A 13,417-nucleotide genomic window follows, 5' to 3' on the forward strand; every position below is an offset into this window, starting at 1 on the left:
GTAATGAAAAAATGAAAAAAAAAATATAATGCTATAATATATATATATATATATATATATATATATATATATATATATATATATATATATATATATATATATATATATATATATATATATATATATATATATATATATATATATATATATATATATATATATATATATATATATATGCAATATTGTGTAGGATGTAGTTTGGTTATAATTTGACATATTGATATTTTATAGTTTGGTAATTGTTAGTTTAGTATAGTACAATTTTATAATGGAAAAATGAAAAAAAAATGTACAATGTTATAATGTATATGCAATATTGTGTATGATGTAGTTTGGTTATAGTTTGATGTGTTGGTATTTTGTAGTTTGGTAATTTTGGAAAGTACAATGTTATAATGGAAAAATGAAAAAATAAATAAATAAATAAAACACACAATGCTATAATGTATCTGCAATATTATATATTATGATGTATGTTTAAATGTATCTGTAAAGTAGAATGCTATAATGATATGTTGGTAATTATTAGTTTAGTAGAGTACAATGCTATAATGGAAATATGAAAAAAGTACAATGATATAATGTATATGCAAGATTGTTTAGGATGTAGTTTGGTTCTAGTTTGATATGTTGGTATTTTGTATTTTGGTAATTTTTGGAAAGTGCAGTGCTATTATGATATGTTGATAATATATTTTGTTTTCTTTATAGTGTCATGATTGCAGATCACAAGAAAAAAACAAAAAAAAATAGAAACATGGTTGCTCTAAAGTACATGACTCAAAATAATAATAATAATAATAATAATAAAATCAATTGCTCTTCAAAAAGTACAATTTCAACCCCTTTAATCACATCAATCTCAACACCGATTTTGGGGTTGCTTATCCGAAAGAAATCAGTATTGGTTTGAAGTCAAATCAAAACTGTAATTAAAAGTCACAACAATTCCTTGAAACAGAAACCAATGTATTTTAGTAAACACAAAAATCATATTAGAAAAATAAGAGTTTAAGCAGAAAATCTTAATCTGAAGTAGATTGATTATGAGTTACCCAAAAAAACGTATAATTTTCATTTTTTTGTCTTACCATATTAGCAACAATATGTAGTTATCAAAGTAAATCTTAGAAATATTATGCTTTTAATAGAGATAATCTTGCAAATTGACATAAGGAGTGAGAATTAGTCATTGTTTGTTTATAACAAAAAGTCAATAATCCTTCATTGTAGAAATAACTACTAGTAAAATTACCATATGAGATGATGAGGAACTGTTCCATGAATCTAAAATCAAAAACAAATCATTAAATGGTACAACAAACATAATAAATTGAATACGTTTTTTGCTTTTATAGTGAGTTAATTTAATGGGAGTTTGAGATAACTTTTTTAGCTCTAAAGTTTTTTTTATAAAAGAACTTTTTGTAAAAGGTCTTTTTTTCAAAAGTAGTGGTTTAAAAAGTGTTTGGATGGGCAAAAGACAAAAGTTGCTTTTAAAAGGCACAAAAGTCACAAAAGTCACGATTTTGTGACTTTTGAATTTTTTGACTTTTTGGAAAAGTGAAAAGTCCAAAAGTCATTTTTAAAGCAATCCCAAACACCTTCTTACTTTTGTTTCATTATATACAATCTGATATTTTTAATGCGAGTTATCAAACTATTCCATATTTGTCATGCCCCACATCAACAACCTGTCATCAAAAGAGTTTTAATGTAGTAAATTTTGGTCAACTCGAAAAGGTGAGGCTACTTAAAAAAATGGAATTCGAAAGATTCCAATGGAATTGCATGTTATTCTTTCAGCAAACCTAGTTAACTAAAGTATTTGAAAACGTGGTTGTGTGACATTTCATCGAATACTTGATGTGCACAAAAAAATGAAGCACTTTGTCACACAATCAAGAGTCGGAGAGGTTAAGAGAAAAAAATGTGGGAAGAACCTGAATTATTATTATTATTATTATTATTACATTTTGTTTTCTATTTTTTCAATTTTTATTATTTATTGTTTTTCTACTGTTTTTATTTATTTTGATTCAAGTAAATAAACTTGAATTCAATTTATAATATTATAAGAAGTTTTTTATAGAGACCGACTATTATTATTTCTTTTGTTTTTCCTTTTGGTCTATTATCAAATTGAAAAATATTATCTTAAATTTGAATTTAAACTATTGATATCACATATAGAAATATGATTTAGTTTGCAAGTTATATCACACATTGAAACATGAATTCTCAATGAATAATCTGTTTGTTTTTTCGTAACATTAATATAATAGCACTAAAGAACAAAAAAAATAAAAAGAAAATAAGTTGGATCGAAATTACAAATATAAATATAACTTTTTATTTACTTGAATAAAAAAAATACAAAAAACTATAAATTACCAAAATTGTAATATAATCTAATATATTAATACATTTTACATTTTTTGAAAAATGTCAAGGAAAAGTTGATAATACGAAAAAAAATGAAAACAAATAATACGAAAACAAATATGAAAAAAATTAAAAATATGAAAAAATTAAAATATAATACAAAAACAAATATAAAAAAAACTACAAAAAATGTAAAATGTATGAATCAATCTTTACACTTCGGTGGAGAACGTGAAGAGGGTTGAGTTAGAGACGGTTGAAATGGAGTAAATAGATCCATAAACCCAAACGTTAGCCCAAAATATCAATTAAGAGTCCTCTAAAAATTTATATTATTTTTTAAATTAGGTTAAAACTCGTATACTATACGGTTGATAAATTAAAATAATATAGATTATAACAAAACATAGTCATTAATCATAAATTTCCAAACACTTTTTTAAGCACGCCATTAGATGTTACGTTGGTAAATCTACTATCATATCTATATTTAATATTTTAATTATTCTATACTTTCAACTCTAGGTACATGTGTTGCATTAGCATTCCTTTTCATCTAGTAGCCATTTGTCTAAAATAAGTATTTTTTACCTCGTTGTAATAATCAAACGAAGCGTGATACAACCTTATAATGTAGACATGTTTTTCATAGATTAATTAATTATCTCTTAAACTATTCTTTGAACCTCAAATCAAGATCTAAACCTCTAGGATCTCGCTGAAATAAGAACTAAGTAGATACTTAAAAGAAACATTACAAAGGAAGGAATTGCAATGTGCTTGAAGCCTAAAGTGCTTAAACATTATTCAATATGATAACATTAGGTTCACAAAATTTGTGTCTATGTTGTCAAAACCTTGATCAGATTAGATATGTTCTGAAATAAATAAAAGCCATCAAACATGCAATGTTTGACAAAATTGAGCAAAAATCATGCCATTGGATAACACATTTTATCAACCATAATCTACAAACACAAGTCATGAAGTTCATATTTACAACTTATTAAGTTTCCTCAAAATAAAGGGAAAACCATGTAACTACATATGGAGTTTATATATGAATAGAAATATATAATAAATATATAACGTCATTATCTTTTAAAAACCATACACATAATTTCAACTTTGTTTAATTATCCATAATAGTCATAATGAAATTCTTGTTGTCTTCAAGGTACTGCGGTCAAAGGAACATAATCAATTGATGTATTTGAAATCTAATTTCATTTAGTAGAGTTTCCTACTATTTTATTGTTTTCTCATATCCTTCCTATCAATGTATGTAATGGTATTCCAAGCAATTGGAAAATAATTTATTGTAATTAGCCAAAATTACCTTGTTGGTTCTTGAAATTAGGCTAAAAATAAAAGCAAGATGTTATAATAAATAACTAGATGAAAGTACCTTGCATTTTTATTGCAACTAACAGAAAATAAATAAATTTTTTCTAGAAAAAATGAAAGTTGGATTACAACATTTAAGTATCAGTAACTTTTAGCTCATTTTGATTACAAATAAACAAATGTAGATTAAATCAAATGTGAATTATACATATTGGATCACACTTGAATGAGCAGTGTCCATAACTGCTCTTTATGTGTACATTAAAAATAATAAATGGATTGCATTTTAATTTCTAATTCGATTTATCTTTAGAACTAACACTATCCATTTGCATATTTAAATATAACGCGGAAACCAATATAACATACCAAATATAGTTAAAAAAAACACCTAGCCTTTTTAAAGCTCTAAAACTCTTTCTTTGTTAAAACAATATGACTTCAAATATTAAAACTTTTGAATCAACCAACGATAAATATCAATTAAATAAATTATAAATTAAGAAAGCAAATTGGATAAGAAACTACTTATCATGGTTGTTGGTTCCAAGTACACTAATTCTTTGAAATCTTGTCAAAACCTTAAAGATTAAACAAAGCTAAAAAAGCCAAAACCACATATATATGCATCCAATTTATGAAAGAAATAAATTAAAAATACAACAAAAAAAAATGATGAATACTCAAAAAAAAAAACTTTCCTCAACACTTTCTGATATTGGGAGCTTTGATATCTGATAGAGGCAAAAGCCCAATAGAATCCGTCAGATATATACTACCAAAGTCAACAACATAAGTAATCAAACATGCATGGAATATAAATCGGTCACCCTTGATTAATGATATGGCTAGACCATTTGTTTGAAACCTTTCCAACAAACACTAATATTCCTTGATTTAATTTCTTGTTTCTCTCGGCATATATTGCCACACAAATTAACATAGTGAGCAAAATTTTGTATCAAGATGATCATGTATCAAATACCTAGGCCCGGCCCAATACATGGGCGAAATGGACTTTAGCCCAGGGCAACAAATTTTAGAGGGCATCATTTTAATCCATTAAGTGATATCATATATAGTTTGCCCAAATAATTTAGCCCATATGACTAATTTCTGTGAACACATACATTGAAATAATTGAAATTTGAAGCTACCAACACCGGTGTTGAGAGATGTAATCGACGCCTAGAAAAAACGCACTCTGTAGAAGATCGAGGAGTCGACTGATTCTCTAAATCGATGAATCCTGATTTATAAATCTATCTTCTACTTTCTAATTTATTCTATTCTCTTGATTCCAGATTTGGCGATTTGAATGAATTGGAGTTCGAACCAAGATCGTTAATCTCATATTTCTGATTTCTATTTTTTTTATCACTATTCTGATTCATTTTGGAGTTTGATTGTTCAAAGCTGGACACTTTGGGCACGTCTGTTTGAAGCGTTTAGTTAAGCATGCATTTATTTGTTCTATTATCCTATTTCTGATTCCCGATTTTATCGCTATTCTCATATTTTTTTGTTTTGATTTCAAAAATCAGGAGTTCACCGATTACAGTTCCGATTTCTGATTCCTTGAATCTGTGCTGAGTTTTGATAGTTCATAGTTCCGATTCTCCTATTTTAGTTCAAATCACGAGTTAACTGATGCATGATTTTGTGGTTTGCTTCATGTATAATTTTTGGGTTTTATGTATAAATTTCTAGAGTTTTTTTTTCTGATTTTTTATTTTTATTTCTATGATTTTGGAAGTATACTGAATATTTTTCTATTGTTCTGAACTTCTTATTAGTTTGAATATCCGGAGGTAGCAACCAGGAGAAGTAGATGGATTCTTTGTTTATAATTCTAAGATTATTTGCTCAGGGTGCTTTTTTTGACTTTTATAACATTCATCTCTAAATATTAAGTTAATTGCCCCCGATTTGTTTTTTTGCAAAAGAAATTCCGCAATCTTCCATTCGTAATTTGTAAATATCATTTTTTAGTTGTATTATAATTCCAGTATTGTTTTGCTGTTTGTGATTCCTAATTGGTTTTTACTCTCTTTTTGGTTAACTCATTTTAGTATTACTAACTTTGTTTACGTTTTTCATTTTTTAAAAGCCACTCTTAGATATTGTGTTTATGGGTTTATTTGTAAAGGACTATACTATTTGAACAATGAAGTTTACAATGTTGTATATGATTGTTTATATATATAATGATTTTGTTGATTGTGTTTGTTATTGTAGCATGAACTAGGTGTTTCGAAGTCAAAGTCATATCTATGATGTACAAAGACTTGAAAGAGATACAGGGTTTTGACAATTTTTAGTATTAAGTTATTTTTAGTTGGTGTCAAATATGATAGAGTAGTTGATATTTTTGCTCGGTTCCAAAATAAAAAATTGATATTTTTGCTTCATAAATGCGGTAAGGCATGGATTTAAGTAAAGTGTGTATTCCTTGATTTGTGTAAATATGCTTCTTTTACATAAAAGGTTAGGTTACATTGTTGCTTTTTAAATTATTTTTCTTGTAAAGATTTAAATTTGATCAACACCATAAAAAGAGGGCATTATTATATTTTTTCGCCCGGGGCATTAAATACCATTGGACAGTGGATTGGCTCTGCAAATACCCATTTAAAAAAATCACCAAACTATAACAAACTCATTTGTAAACTATAAAAAATAGCAAAAACACCATGTAAAGATACAACTTAATTAACAAATAAACATGTTTTAATTGATAAAAGTGTTGAGAAAAGTTAGATCCACTTAAGATAAATAAAGAGGTATGAAGTTTACCATCTTCAAAGGTTTCTCAAACACTTTTCTTGCTTTGTTTAGTGTTTACACACATAACACAGATAATAAAAATACAAATATATCATAATAATCTTGAAAATTGTCATTATCCTCTTGTCAAACAATTTCATAGACCAATATTTTGTCATATATTAGGGTATATATATTGTAAAACCTCGGTTTTGTCCTTGGGAAATGATATTAGAATGAGATAACTAATTCTTTACGATTGTCATTATCCGACACACAAAATGTCTATGTGAAGTGTATATAATTGATCAATCTCCCTAATAATAATAAATCATTGATCTACAAATGAAAACAGAAAACCCTAAAGTCAAAATCAAAAATCATAAAAAATAAATTCGGATTCGTTAATTGATGGCGACAACGCTGAAAATCCTCTTCGCTTGCTATTTATAGTGGCCGCTTGTAGATTTCCGGCCCTAATTATAACATAGCTAAAATCAAACATAACAAAATCAAGATGAACAATTGAATATAAGTAAAACCAAAAGTAAGGCATGAGCATAGTTTTGCAATAAGTAAACCTTAAGTAAGTAAAGGAATCATCGGGTAACATTTTAGCTTCTGCATCTAGAAATTAAAAAAAAAAAAAAAAAACATGGAAAATCAAAAAAATAATTTATATGAACATAGACCTAAAAATAAAATGTGGGAAACTAAAACCCAAGCGCTAGGGATATTGATGAACATTGATGCATTGTTTGGGCTTTATCATAGTAGAAGGGCCAAAAAAACCTTGGGCGACGGCACACCAAACAAAGATGAAACATTGAGCGAGCAAGATGGTGTTGGAGATAGAGTTATGAGAAAAAGCAAGGTAGAGATATGGAAGATGGGTATTCAAATTTAAAATATTGAATCCCTACATTCACGCTATAAAAAGGTGCAAAATCATGCAATATAGTTCAAATTTGAGAACTTGCTACTTTTAAAGAATGCTATCAATGTAAGGCTGGACGGAATCATAGGGGGAAGAGGGAGCGGGAGGCTTCCCGCACGATGGAACACCGGACCGTCGGTGCGGGAAGCGGTGGTGCGGGAACCGGAGAGGGGAGGACTTGCTGCGTTCTCTCTCCGTCGATCATTGGCCGAATTTTTTTTTTTAATTAGCCGTTGATTAACGGTCAAATTTTTTTTTTTACTAACGGATATATGCATTAAAAGTCATTTTTTTTGTTTTGTTTTGTTTTTTTTTTTTACATTTTTAAACACCTATAAATACCCAACTATTTACCTTCAATCAACATTCAAACAAACCTTCTATTCTCTCTATTTTCTTCTAAAAAAAAAAATCCCGACAATCAAACCTCAACTTCCAATCGAATGACAAAAAGTCATGGTTCAAGTTTAAACATCCCTACTCGAAACGTTTTTGCTATCAATTCATCATCACAAGGAGTTTATCGCCCCAACTCGATGCTCCCATTCAATCTCCACTACAATTTCAATACCAAAATGTTAGACAATATTACCCGATCAAAGTTCCAAATGTTACGCCGCAAATGTTTTCAAACTTTGATGTTTTTCCGGATCAACAATCGCCAAATCAACCTCAAAACCAAACCCAACCCCAAACCCAAACCGAAACTCAAACCCAAACCCAACAACAATTCCAACTTGCCGATGAGTTGGATGACTCGGAAGAAGAAGAGATGGTTCCCGAAACTCAACCCACACCACCCCCACAACGACGGACTCTAGTGGTTACACAACCTTCTCTGATGCTCGCGTCGGTCTAGATTTGAATCAGGACGACGAACTCGAGCTAGAAGAAATTGTCCGCCCAATGGGTAGGGACAAAGCAAAGAGGAAGGGAAAAGGAACTTCTTCGGGTGCATCAGATTTCAGCATGGACGTTGACGAAATGCGGAAAATAACAACGTCGTTTGATCGATATAATCTTAATTTCTCCAAACGTTTGCCGTTTGACAAAGAAAAAGAAGAAGCAAGGAAGAAAGTGGGGGCGGAGAGACAAGAAATGGAGGATATGAAGTTTTTAATTGAAAACACCGATCATCTCTCGGGATCGGCTCTCGAGTTTGTGATGAAAAAGAGGGAAAAAATTCTGAAAAAATATTTTCCGTAGGTCGTTGTTGGTTTGTTTGATTTTTTGTTTGTTTTTTTTTTTTTAATTTTATAGTTTTTTAAATTTTAGGTTTATTGTAATTTTTATTTTAATTAATGAAATGCATTTTCTTTTTAATTAAATTTTTTGGTTATTTTTAATTTAAAAATTATAAATCATAAAAATCAATTAATTTTATTTAAAAAAATAATAATAGTGAGGGAAGCCCTTTCCACCCATTCCTTGGGTTTAGATGAGGAAAAGGAAAGTGAGGGAAAAAGTGGTGTGGCCCACAAAAAAGTGAGGGTAACACCCATCTCATACCCTCCAGTCTAATTGAAACTGTTAGTGCAAATTGTGTCTATGTACATGTTTAGCGGGAAAAACATTATATTGGTTTAGAGAAAGATGCCACGTGGCAAAACAAAGAATAAAAAGATGACATTTGGTAGGATTAGGACTCTTTTATTAGAAGTAGGGATTTTGATGAGGTTCATTGTTGAATTGCTAGGTGTCAGCTCATTAAAAAATCATCAAAAATCCTAAAAATTCAATAGAAAATCCATAAAAATCCTCAAACAACCACTTTCCTCAAAAATAAATATAAATATATGTCAAAATATGCATAACATCGTAAGAGCAATTAACTGAAATACAAATCTTCTTCCCAATAATAGGGTTTATGCATCTGAATTATGAGTGAAACAGAGAGACGAAAACAAAAAGAAAAACCTAGATTAGAATATGAAGTACATTCAATATGAATATGATGCATTACTTATTATTGAAAAATCAATATTGAATATGATGCATTATTTATTATTGAAAAATCAGTCAACAGTTGATTCATATCGTTCCAAAACAAATTGCAGTGTAACCAATGCACCATTGAAATTAAGGTTGTAAATAACTAAATATCGTTGAGGGAAACAAAGAGATGAAAGCAAAATTGAAGTGGAACCAATTAATCTACTATGTGTAAGGACCTATATTTGAATATCCAGTGGGATTTTATGGATGGGGGAGGATGCCAAAGTTGCAGTTAGAAGAGAAGGGGAATCGTTGAGTCAGCAGATGAGAATGCGAAACATTCAAGGAGAGGTGAAAAAGATACGATGTGGTACATTGCGTCATTCAGAAAGTAGGTTATGTGGTAAAATTCAGATAGTGGAAAACAGGTGTCCGAACTTGAGAAGGAAATCAAAAGGCTCCGATGAGGCGATGACTCACGAGGAGGATATTGGTTTCCAATATAGGAGTTTATGTACAAATAAAAACACGGTTTAACAAAATGGGATGTTATGCAATTCTTTGGGCTAAAGAATAAAAACATTTTAGAAAAATCAACGGCCCAAACATAAAGATAACCCAAAATCGGGTAGAATATGGAATTCTCTTATTTTTCAATAGATATGTCACGCACTTCAAACCAAGGGCATGTTTGATTTACCTCTAAAGCTAAGAGGAGTAGTAACACTCTTAGCATCTTGTCACATCATCTTTTTAAGTGTCATTTTATTTTTCTCCCTTTAGCATCTAAACTTAACATTTGGTAGGAAGTGGTAACACTCTTAGCACTCCATTTTTTTATTTTCCTTTTTCTAATTTAATTTAATTACTATATTTTAATAAACAAACATTTTTACTTAATGTTATAAAAATATATTTTTTATATTTTCTTTTTGTAATTAAATTTAATAACTTTATTTTAATAAACAAACATTTTTTTATTTAATATTAAATAATATATATATTTTTTAATAATACACAAACATTTGTGATCTCTATGTATTTTTTATGCATTTTTATGATTTTTAGAGTTTTTTTGTTTTCCATATATATATATATATATATATATATATATATATATATATATATATATATATATATATATATATATATATATATATATATATATATATATGGCTTAGGTTATTATATTCTAAGTAATTATTGTGTGATTGTATACATAAATGTGGGTCAATCATTTTACTTATTTTAAGAAAGTGATTAATACATATTATTGAATTAAATATAATTGAAAAATACCATCTAATTTAACTAGAAGAGTATTTTAGTCAATTAATATAGATTTAATAAAGGAAATTTGCATATTTTAAGGGATCATAGATTCTATTAATTTTAAAAATCTGATTTTACGAATTATAAGGTTTTTAATTCGGACATTCTGACAGAATATGTTTGAGTATGTTCAAATATAAAAATATTCTTGAACCATAAAATAATAAAAATATTTTTGAACATATTTATTGATCATGACTTTAAAAATTTCTTGTACAATAACAAAATTCTCGAACCATCAATTGAAGAATTAAAACAAAAATTACATTAATTCTTATAGAATACATGTAACAATTGCTAAGAATTACATTTATTGTTAAAGTTAAAAACTGAAAAAACTTTCAAATCTGGAAAAAAAAACATCAAAATCTAACAAAGACACTAATACATTCTAAAAGAATAATGTTTCTAAGAGGCGTCGTTCAAATTTCGTGGTCCGTTCTTCAAGCATCAACTTCTGTGGAAACAAATCCAATGAATAAATTAGTGAGAAAATATTCATATTCCATTCCAACATAATTGGAATTCGTGATTCCATTATGATAGAATTGGAATTCATTTACCAATAATTATCTTAATTCGGGCATTCTAACAGAATATGTTCATGATTACCATAAAAACATTATTTTCTGATAGAATACTATAAACGAAGAAATACCATTCAGTTGAAGCATTTTAGCGAGCACTTGGTGTGCATCAAAACAATTTTCAATTTCCTGTAAAAATTAGACAATCAAAACAAATTCTCAATTCACCAAAAATATTACACCTTGAAAGAATTAGACAATAAACCTAAACACATCCAAAATTTCTTTGATTTCTGTCAAACAATCAACCTAAACGTCCGTTCTATATATTAAAATCAAATCAAATTAAAAACCCATTTGAAGATTAAACTTCATTGGTTTACAGTAAATCAATCAAAATAAGAAGAAGAAGGAAGAAACCTGTACCCATCGACCTCCTTGTCTCTCGTTCTCACCTCACCAGAAAAAAAGAGGAAGAAGTGGCAGAGCCGCCTACTGCCGCCGCTGAGCGTCCATCCTCACACCCCTACTCGTCGATCACCACCAAGACCAAGGCCCTTTTCCCTTTTCCTTCTCTTTGGCCCCATCGGAAACCTTTTCTTCCCACTGATCGAACCTCGTTCACGTACCGTTCAACCACCGTCGAAGCAAACCCACCGAACACCCCCTTCTTCTTCACTGCTGCTGCTCGCGACACCTAACTGGAGACCAATGGCAGACCCCCTCCACCGACGTCCGTCGCTGCTATGGTGCTTCTTCGTTTACCCCATCAACACCACAGCCAATCATCCCTCTTACTACCGACCGATTACAAATCCAAGCCACCATTTACCAAATCCTTCTTCTATTTCGTTCGGGTTGCGTTATCATGATCAGATGAAGATGAAGAGCTTTTCCCCCATCGATTATTTTTGGATGATCAGTGAGGGGTTTCCGAACACGATCTGAAAGCGTCGATACCCTCTAGGATGCTAGGGCTTTATCGGGTGGGAGATTGAGGAAGACACGCTTATTTATTTAGGTTAATTAGTCAATACCATGATTATAGGGATTATGTTTGGAAGTTACTAAACAAATTACTAAATTACCCTTATTTATTTATTTAATTATTTAATTTTTTATTTAATTTTGATTGGCCCACATTATGCATACAAGCACACAATAATTACTTTGAACACCTAAACCTAGCTCACATATATATATATATATATATATATATATATATATATATATATATATATATATATATATATGTATAACAAAATATATTATTAACGTTTTGATGAAAAATAAATTTATTGAAATTGGTTAGAATACATAGTAATACTAAAAAAATACAGAGCCTTAATGTTTTAATTGATATTATTTTTAAAATATTTATAAGACTAATCGTATAGTTTTTTAAGATCTATATATATTTTTAAGAAAATAAACCAATACTATCCTACATAATAATAAAAGTAAACATTGCAAACCGTATAATTATTAAGATTATTAACATACAATTTCATCTATATATTTGAAATAGATAATGAAATTATTGGAGGGTGTGTTTTGTAATTTGTATCTAAGTGAAAGGGAGTAAATTAGAAAAGATATATAAAAACAATTGAAATCTGTGAAGTAAATGATGAGACTGTTTACGCAGTAATCCAATCAATATTCTAACCCAATCAAAGCCTTCATTTCTTTCTCTTTCTTCACGCTATCTTCACGCTATGAGAATGGCGACTATGCTTTGGCGAGCCCCCTAGCGAGAGCTAGGGGGTGGTGTTCTACATCAATGGCGAGCTAAGCGAGTGGCTTTGGCGAGTGCCACTCCGCTTAGCCTAACTGGGTTAGTAAGAGGTTATCTCTTACTCGGTCTAGTAAGGATGTTTGATTACAACACTTCTAACCTCTTACTGGTCATTATGCCTCTTACCCAACCATCTAAAAATTATAGTTGACCGAGTCTTTTATTTGTTATTCTCAATTCTAATCCTACGTTGCTACACAATACTCCAACACGTTTCTATCGGTTTTTCATCTGCGTTCACAGGATAATAACACAAGTGATCGCGTAGGAGAATCACATAAATGTCGTCGCCTCTACTCTCCGCCAGTCGACAACCATCGCCGGTCGATCACCACCTCCATTCGGCTTCCACCCACTGCATCAGAAGAAGGTAAAGTCTTCAATTGTTTT

General features: G+C 29.5%; 1 long non-coding RNA gene across 1 annotated transcript; it reads left to right on the top strand.

Moving 5' to 3' along the window:
• Positions 1-4,863: 4,863 nt before the first annotated feature.
• LOC145133328 (uncharacterized) lies at positions 4,864-5,513 on the top strand. Its single transcript, XR_013718535.1, has 2 exons — positions 4,864-5,183; positions 5,277-5,513. It is a non-coding gene; the product is annotated as an uncharacterized LOC145133328 (long non-coding RNA).
• Positions 5,514-13,417: the final 7,904 nt, after the last annotated feature.

Source organism: Lactuca virosa, chromosome 8 (genome assembly GCF_052849685.1).
Source record: "Lactuca virosa cultivar CGN04683 chromosome 8, Lactuca_virosa_CGN04683_v6, whole genome shotgun sequence".
NCBI classification, from domain to species: domain Eukaryota; kingdom Viridiplantae; phylum Streptophyta; class Magnoliopsida; order Asterales; family Asteraceae; genus Lactuca; species Lactuca virosa.